Source organism: Stegostoma tigrinum, unplaced genomic scaffold (assembly GCF_030684315.1).
Source record: "Stegostoma tigrinum isolate sSteTig4 unplaced genomic scaffold, sSteTig4.hap1 scaffold_171, whole genome shotgun sequence".
Taxonomy (NCBI): Eukaryota; Metazoa; Chordata; class Chondrichthyes; order Orectolobiformes; family Stegostomatidae; genus Stegostoma; species Stegostoma tigrinum.
The window spans coordinates 126,475-135,026 of record NW_026728112.1 but is presented as its reverse complement, the minus strand read 5'-3'; the positions used below and the strand labels follow the sequence as shown (position 1 = coordinate 135,026).

The following is an 8,552-nucleotide window of genomic DNA, read 5'->3' as shown; positions in this document are numbered from 1 at the left end:
AATGTGGTGCCACTATTTAAGAAAGGTGGTAAGGAAAAGCCAGGGAACTATAGGCCAGTGAGCCTGATATTAGTGGTGGGAAAGTCGTTCTAGGAATCCTGAGGGATAGTACTTGAAATATTTGGAAAGGGAGGGACTGATTAGGGATAATCAACATGGCTGTGTGTGTAGGAAATCATGTCTCACTGACTTGATTTTTTTTTGATGGAGGAACAAAGAGGATTGAATAGTGCAAAGAGGTGGATGTATTCTATATGGATGTCACTAAGGCGTTTGACAAGGTTCCTCATGGTAGACTGATGAGCAAGGTCAGATCACATGGAATACAGAGAGAACCAGTCATTTGGAAACAGATCTGACTTGAAGGTAGAAGACGGAGTGCTGGTGGAGGGTTGCTTTGTAGACTGGAGGCCTGTGACCAGTGGTGTGCTGCAAGGATCAGAGCTGGGTCCACTCCATTTTGTCATTTATAAAGATGATTTGGATGTGAATGTACGAGTTATAGCTACTAAGTACCAATCCTTGCAGCATACTGCAGGTCAAACGCCTTTCCAAATGGCCAGCTCTCCCTGGATTCCATGTGATCTAACCTTGTTAATCAGTCGACCATGCGGAATATCGAAAACATCCACCGCTCTGCCATCAATCTTGTTTCTAACTTCTTCAAAAAAACTCAATCAAGTTAGTAAGACATAATTTCCTATGGACAAAGCCATGTCGACTATTCCCCATTCAGTCCACGCTTTCCAAATATATGTAAATCCTATCCCTCAGAATTCCCTCCAACAACTTACCCACAGCTGACGTCAGGCTCACCAAAAGTTTATTGTTCCCTGGTTTTCTGTTACCACCTTTCTTAAACAATGGCACCAGATTAGCCAACCTCCAGTGTAACAGCTCACCTATGACTGTCAATGGTGCAAATATCTGAGCAAGGGGCCCAATCGCAAGCCTAGCTTCCCGCAAAGTTCGAGAATACACCTGAAGAGGTCCTGGGGATTTATCCACCTTTATGGTCTGTAAGGCATCCAGCACCACCTCCTCCACAACATGGAACTTTTCAAGATACACATTCATTTCTCTAAGTTCTTTAGCTTTTGTATCCTTGATCACAGTAAATACTGATGTAAAATACTTTTTTGTATCTCACCCAACTCGTGCATTCCCACACATAGGCGGTCTTACTGTGCTTTTAAGGAGCATAGTAGTGTCAAAATTGGCCTTAGTCTCATTTAAAACTTTGACTCTTAGACCAAAGTCTATCCTTTTCCATAATTATTTTAAAACTAATAGAGATACAATCATAGGCCCCAAAATATTCTCGCCCCTGCTGACCCCTCAGTCACCTGCCCTACCTTATTTCCCAAGAGAAGATCAAGTTTTGAGCAGGGACTAATGACACCAGTACAAACAGCCCAAAGATCAAAGTTCATTCCTTGATTTAAGGGCAAAATCCTTCAAATGTGGTTGTGGTGAACTTGCTGGTGTGTTAACAGTTGGGATGATTGAGTGAATCCCTTTCCACACATAGAACAAGTGAATGGTCTGTCCCCAGAGTGAACTCGCTGGTGTCTCAGCAGGTTGGTTGAGTGAGCGAGCAAATCCCTTCCCATACTCGGAACATGTGAACAGTCTCTCCCCACTGTGAACTCGGTGTTTCAGCAGGTTGCTTGACTGAGTGAATCCCAGCCCACAATCAGAGCAAATGAACGGTTTCTCCCCAGTGTGACTGCGTTGGTGCATTTCCAGCTGGGATGGGTAAATAAATCCCTTCCCACAATCCCCACATTTCCACAGTCTCTCCCAAGTGTGACTGCGCTGGTGTTTGGGCATTTCAGATGAATCTTCAAAGACTCTTCGACACACAGACAATACGCATTTCTCCCTGGTGTGAACAGTGCTTCTTCCTTTAATGTTCAAAATCCTGAGATAATTAGGTTATGACAAACAGATTGAGTGTCAGATCTGGATGTGGTTTTGTTTGATTTCTCTGAATGCAATCAAAATTTCAAACTGAAGAAAAAAAAGAAAAGTAGAGAGAGAGAGAGAGAGAGAAACCAGAAGAACACACACAAAGATTGTGAAACTCAGAAATTAATCTGGTCAATTGTGGATGCAACACTGAGGGGCACTGCTGGATTATCAGTAAAACTGAACTGGTTCATTTAATGTCCTTCAGGGAAAGGAAACAGTCAGCGTTTGCCCAAAACTACAAAAAGAGATAGAGTTTGGACAGACATGAAGGGCAGGCATTTTATACATCTGAAAATGAATCCAATTCCTGTTTTCTCCCCATACCCTCTGATGCTTCTGAAGGACTAAGAATACACAGCAAAATACCCGAAATCTGGAATAAAAACAGAAAAAGATGGAGATACACAGTAGATCTGGCAGCATCTGAAATGTTAATAGATGCAGGAACCATTGCAATCTTGAAGAAGTGTTGAGATGATCATCCACTGCACCATAATATAGGTTACACACCGAGTGCCAGAAAACGGGCCTAGCTTAAATAGGTGCTTGATGGCCAGCACCGATACAATGGGGACAGTGTGTTCAACAATTGTACCCGACTGTCTGACCCCATTTAGTTCCGTGTTTCTCTCCTATTCTCTTTTAGGAAACAGGCAGCAGCAAGTAGTGAAGAATGCAAATGATATTTCGGCCTTCATTGTGACAGGATTCGAGTACAGGAGGAGGGATGTCTTTCTATAAGGGCCTTGGTGAGACCACACCTGCAGTAGTGTGCACCTTTGTTCTCCTTTCCAAAGGAAGGATGGTCTGGCTACTGAATGATCGCAAAGAAGGTTCACCAGACCAATTCCTGGGATCACAGGACTGATGTATGAAAAGAGATTTGATCTTGATTAATCCTTCTTTCTTTTAATCTTTCAGCCACCGACAACATCATGAACTAATTTCACGTCCCATTTGCTGATTTGAGTCTTTTACTGCTAAAGGTATACTTTGGTTCCCATTCCCCTGTCATACGAGTTTAAATCCTCACCAGTGGAACTAGCAAAAGCATCAACAAGAATATCTGTCCCAGCTCTGCCCAGGACAATTGTTCAAGCTTGTGCATGTCCCACCTTCCCCAGAAACAAACAAACAGTCTCAATGCCTCAGGAATCCAAATCTTTTTAAGTTATAGCTCCAGCCATGCACTCATCTCATCTGTCCTCTTATGCTTTTACTAGCATGTGCATTGTAGCAGCTCACACTGTTACGGGATTAGATCACGAAAGGTCCTGTGGGGATATAAAAGAGTCCTGTTGAGAAGGAACATTAGGGAATTTACTTGGGTTTCTGTTAACAGGCAGTTCAAAACACATAAGCATTTTAACAAGAGGCAGTGTTTAAAGGCCCGGTTCAGCCACAATCACAAGTTTGTTACTTAATGAAAAGTAGAAGCAAAAGTCTGATCCTACAGCATTCTGAACTGTTTAGGTAATTGTAACCAGAAATGCAAACAACCAATTAACGTGAAACGGTTAGCTAAATTCCTTGAGCAAATGTTTGTCAGCAATAAAAGCAGCTCACTGCATCATTATGGAAGGCAAAGCAATAAACGGTGTAAACACAACCTCTAAAAGACCAACAACATAGGAAGGGGCAAAGGAAGATTATAAAGAGAGAAGTCAGGGCTGCAGAGAGATAAAACAATTGAAATGTAGATACGGATAATTTGAACAAATTCTTACATCCAAAGATCAACGGAAGAGTGACAAAGATAGATTACAAAATCCAAAGTGAAGATATGGTTAGTGCCTTAGTTATTTGTGAAATCTAAACAAGTTCTGTTTAACAGCTTGGTAAAGTTCTAAAGTGACTGAATTTCACCCTCGGTGGAGTTTGAATAGATGCTCTTTATTAAAACAAGAAAGTAATAATGGAAAGCGCTTAGAGTAGAAAATGAAACTTCACTTTAAAAATCATTTGCAGCATACAAATTGTTGGGGTTGTAAACTGCAGCAGCAAGTCAGAAACACTGTTTGATCTTTTAAGCTGAAGTGACAGAGGGATTTTTCCACAATTTGTCAACTGTATTACAAAATTGTAGTTACTTTATATCAGAGTTGAGTTTAAAAGACTTTATCACAATTCCTAACAATCCACACTACAGTTAGTAGAGAATTTGGAAAAGTTCTTAGTGATAAGCTACTATTTTGGTTTTTGGCAAAAAAATGTGGTGCAGCTGGCAAATGTCTGAGGAGGAATATAACTGCCAAAGCATTGTAAGGTCCCAAAGACAGACGAAGTAGTTTTCGAGCTAACCTCAGGAGATTATAGAAGGGTTTAGGACTGAACATAGTGTTGTCCACGATTGTTTGAACATAGGACATAGAACATTACAGCACAGTACAGGCCCTTCGGCCCTTGATGTTTTGCCGACCTGTCATACCGATCTCAAGCCCGTCTAACCTACACTATTCCATGTACGTCCATATGCTTATCCAATGACACCCTAAATGTACCTAAAGTTGGCAAATCTACTAGCGTTGCAGGCAAAGCGTTCCATTCCCTAACTACTCTCTGAGTAAAGAAACTACTTCTGGCATCTGTCCTATATCTTTCACCCCTCAATTTAAAGCTATGCCCCCTCGTACTCGCCGTCACCATCCTAGGAAAGTGGTTTGCTTACTGGATTGGGTATATTGATTTGGGGTGTGTGGCTAACAATGACAACAATATTGCATGTAAATAACATCTAGCGAATGGAATAAAAATATCACAATCAGCCAGGGAAAGTCTGAATGTCATTGTCCACTCTTCCAATCTGAGCTGTATTTAAGAGGGGAATTAGGCCTCATGTGAAAGCCAGGTTTGGAGTGGACTCTGGCCTCTCCCACACATGTGGTAACAGAGCTCTGAATAAAGGTCACTCGTACAACTGAACACAACACAAACTTCTCCCGACAACAATGTGGCACTGGGTGCAAGCTTGACAATACTATATTTGAGATCTCGTATTTTAGTGTATCTCTTAACTTCCTATCTTCAGCTTTCAGGTCCTCCTCCCTTGGTTTTCCTATGTCACTGGTACAATCGGATGTTCATCCTCCCACTCCAGAATGTCCTGAAGCTGCTCCATGTCATTGCTAATCCTGGCACCAGGGAGGCAACATACCATCCTGGATTCATGTCTCTCTCTATCCCTTACTATTGAATCCCCTGTCTCTACAGTCATATTTATCGTTTCCCTCCCCTTCTATGCAGCGGAGTTACTCCGAGTGCCATGAACCTGACTGATGCTGCTTCCCGAGTGGCCACCCCAACATCCCCCACCTCTCTCCCCCACCCCCAACCCCCCAACCGAACAGTACCCAAAACAGTATATCTATTTGAGGGAGATGACTCTAGCACTTCCTTTCTGAGCCTTTTACTTGTCTGATAGTCACCCATTCTCTTGCTGTCTGTGTAATCTTCACCTGCTGCGTGACCAGTCTGTTGAGAATGCGACCACAACCTTCTCAGTTACCATGGATGCTCCATACTGACTGCACCCACAGCTCAAGCTCTGAAAAGCAGTTAACCAGTAGCTGCAGATGGACACACTTCCTGCACAAATAGCCAATAGGGACACTGGTAATGTCCCAGAGTTTAATGCGGAAAACTGTGAGGTGATTCACATTGGAAGGAGTAACAGGAATACAGAGTACTGGGCTAATGGTAAGATTCTTGATAGTGTGGATGAGCAAAGAGATCTCGGTGTCCATGTACATAGATCCCTGAAAGTGTCCACAAGTTGATAGGGTTGTTAAGAAGGTGTACAATGTGTTCGTTTTTATTGATAGAGGGATTGCGTTTCAGAACCATGAGGTCATATTGCAGCGGTACGAAACTCTGGTGCGGCCGCACTCGGAGTTCTGGTCACCGCATTGCACGAAGGATGTGCAAGCATTGGAAAGGGTGCACAGGAGATTTACCAGAATGTTGCCTGGTATCGAGGGAAGGTCTTATGAGGAAAGGTTGAGGGACTTTAGGCTGTTTTCGTCAGAGAGAAGAAGGTTCAGAGGTGACCTAATAGAGACATACAAGATGATATGAGGATTAGATAGGGTGGGCACTGAGATCCTTTTTCCTCAGATGGAGCTGGCTAGCACGAGGGGATATAGCTTTAGATTGACGGGTCATAGATATCGGACAGATGTCAGAGGTAGGTTCTTTACTCAGGGTAATAAGGGCGTGCAATGCCCTGCCTGCAACAGTAGTAGACTCGCCAAGTTTAAGGGCATTTAAGTGGTCTTTGGATAAACATATGGATGATAATGGAATAGTGTGGGTTAAATGGGCTTCAGTGTGGTTTCACAGGTCGACACAACATCAAGAGCCTATGTTCTATTGTGCAAGAGGAGCACACCACAGATGTGATGTCTTCTGTTATGACTTCTCTCCAGATTAAGCCAGTTTCTGCCTTAAAAAGAATTTAATTAAGCTAGGTCCTCCCCCTTCATTTCAAACATTACTATTATAAACCTAAAGCCCCTAACTTTATTTAAGCTAATATATACTTTAAAAACTGTAAGAAAATTCTTTACGATATCAAATATCAATTGGCTGTTTCCATTAGGACTGAGAGACTTTCTGAACTGCCCAAACTGAGACTGAGCATCACACTCAATCTTTCAGTTTCACTTTCTGTTTCACCCAACTCCAAAGCACTCTCATTTAGCCAAGCAGCACTCACAGTGCAGCCTTTTCATTTTCATTGTCTGCTCACACCCACTCTGATCTCAGCCTCCCATACTGTTTCAATGCAGCTCAATGGAAGCTCAGGGAACAGCATCTTCACGTTAAATGCAATAATTTATAAACCTCAGGAATCAACACAGACTTCAGCAGTTTCAGGATCAATGGAGTTGTCAGGAAATGGAAGATTCCACCTGGAGGGGTGCTGGAATTTGTGCCCATCAGGAATTTTAAAAGGAAGTTTGCAGGTATTCAAGAATGAAAAATGTATAGACTAAAATCATGAAGTGGGCGAATGGGACTAAATATGACAGTTCTTTCAAAGAGACGAGGTGTTGTTTGGACAAATCTACCCCTCTCAGGCCAATATCTCCTTTCTCAGCTGCAGGGTATAGAACTGAACACTTATCCCAGAGGTGATCAAACCAAAAATTTGAATATCCTGCTTTCAAGTTACAAACTTACCAGGAGTATTCTCCCACGCATAGAATGGTTAAACCTCTTTCCTTTCACTGTTAAGTGTCAATGATACTCAGATCCTGATCACTCCGCTTAATGGAGAACTTGCATTGGGATCCTGGTCTGCAAATTATTCTCAATAAATATCCTGTAAAGCAAATCCACAAGAGACAAATAACGGTCAGGCCTGGACAGAAATCCAGAAAACACAAGATTGTCTGGAAAAGGCAAACATTTCTCTTGGTTTCTGTTAGTTATGTATAAATCCTCCTCTTAAAAGCACCCTGCTCCCCCACACAGAAAGATGCAGAGGTAAAATACACCCATTATTGGAGACTGAGGAAGTCAGACATTAATAAATTTGACCAGGGAGCACAAGGGGACTCAGAGCACTTTCAGTGATTTGATCCCAATCATATGAATACTGGGCAAACGGATATGCTTTAATAGATCATAATATTTAAAGCAGGACTTCCTACAGTGAGAGTGCAACAGGTAACATGAAGTTCTAAGCAAGGATTAGCGGATCCGAAACGTTATTTTTTTTCCTTTCACAGATGCTACCAAACCTACTGAGCTTTTCCAGCAACTTTGTTTTTGAACATGCAGTTCTGAACACGTTTTCGACATTTCTCCTCCATTAAATATCTAACGTATAACTTGCAGCAATTTATACTGCCTGAAGCCAGTACTCCGCCAGCGTCAAAGGTCCTTCCCAGGAAATACACGCCGTGTCTCAGTCTGGGAAAGAAGTCCAGAAAAACAAAAACAAAAACAAAAACAAACATTTCTCTTGTCCTAATCTCCCCTCCCAAGCAAGAAAGGCTGCGCTTGCGTTCCACTACAGGTTGCCACCTATAAATATGGCGATCCGGCATGAGTCCCGAAGATCACTGCCCCTAATAAAGATGGTGGCAATTACCTCTGCCTATCGCAGCCTCAGGTCCGTAGCAGTTTTTCCGTTTGCTGCAAAACACGGGACCGGCATGTTAAAATTTGTTTTCTGACATGCATCAACGGCTAATAAAGCCTCTCAGTCAATACCGAAAGTATTTCCCTCCCGTTTTTTTGCAGCTTTCCTTTTTATCCCGTGTACTGTACCTTCGGCAAGCAGCTAACCCTCATTCGCAGAGATATTGCGCCCGCGGACAGAGGCGATCACATGATTTTCACACAGACAAACATCTCACTCGCTCTGATTGGCTGGAGGGTAGGCCGCTTCCATTGGCCCCGCCCCGTGCTCCGATTGAACCAAAGCTGACATCGCTCACAGGGAGATAGCAATAGCTGCAGGTGTTGGAGTCACAGGTGACACAGTGTGGAGCTGGAGGAACACAGCGAGCCAGGCACCATCAGAGGAGCAGGAAAGTTGATGGTTCAGGACCCTTCTTCAGAAATGGGGG

General features: G+C 42.8%; 1 long non-coding RNA gene across 2 annotated transcripts; it reads right to left on the bottom strand.

The window, feature by feature from the left end:
- Positions 1-237: 237 nt before the first annotated feature.
- LOC132207828 (uncharacterized) lies at positions 238-8,332 on the bottom strand. 2 transcript variants are annotated; one of them, XR_009443885.1, is made up of 4 exons: positions 8,251-8,332; positions 8,072-8,115; positions 7,156-7,297; positions 238-3,248 (listed from the first exon to the last, which is right to left on the bottom strand). It is a non-coding gene; the product is annotated as an uncharacterized LOC132207828 (long non-coding RNA). The 2 variants fall into 2 exon arrangements; XR_009443884.1 differs by having other exon boundaries at positions 8,072-8,299.
- Positions 8,333-8,552: the final 220 nt, after the last annotated feature.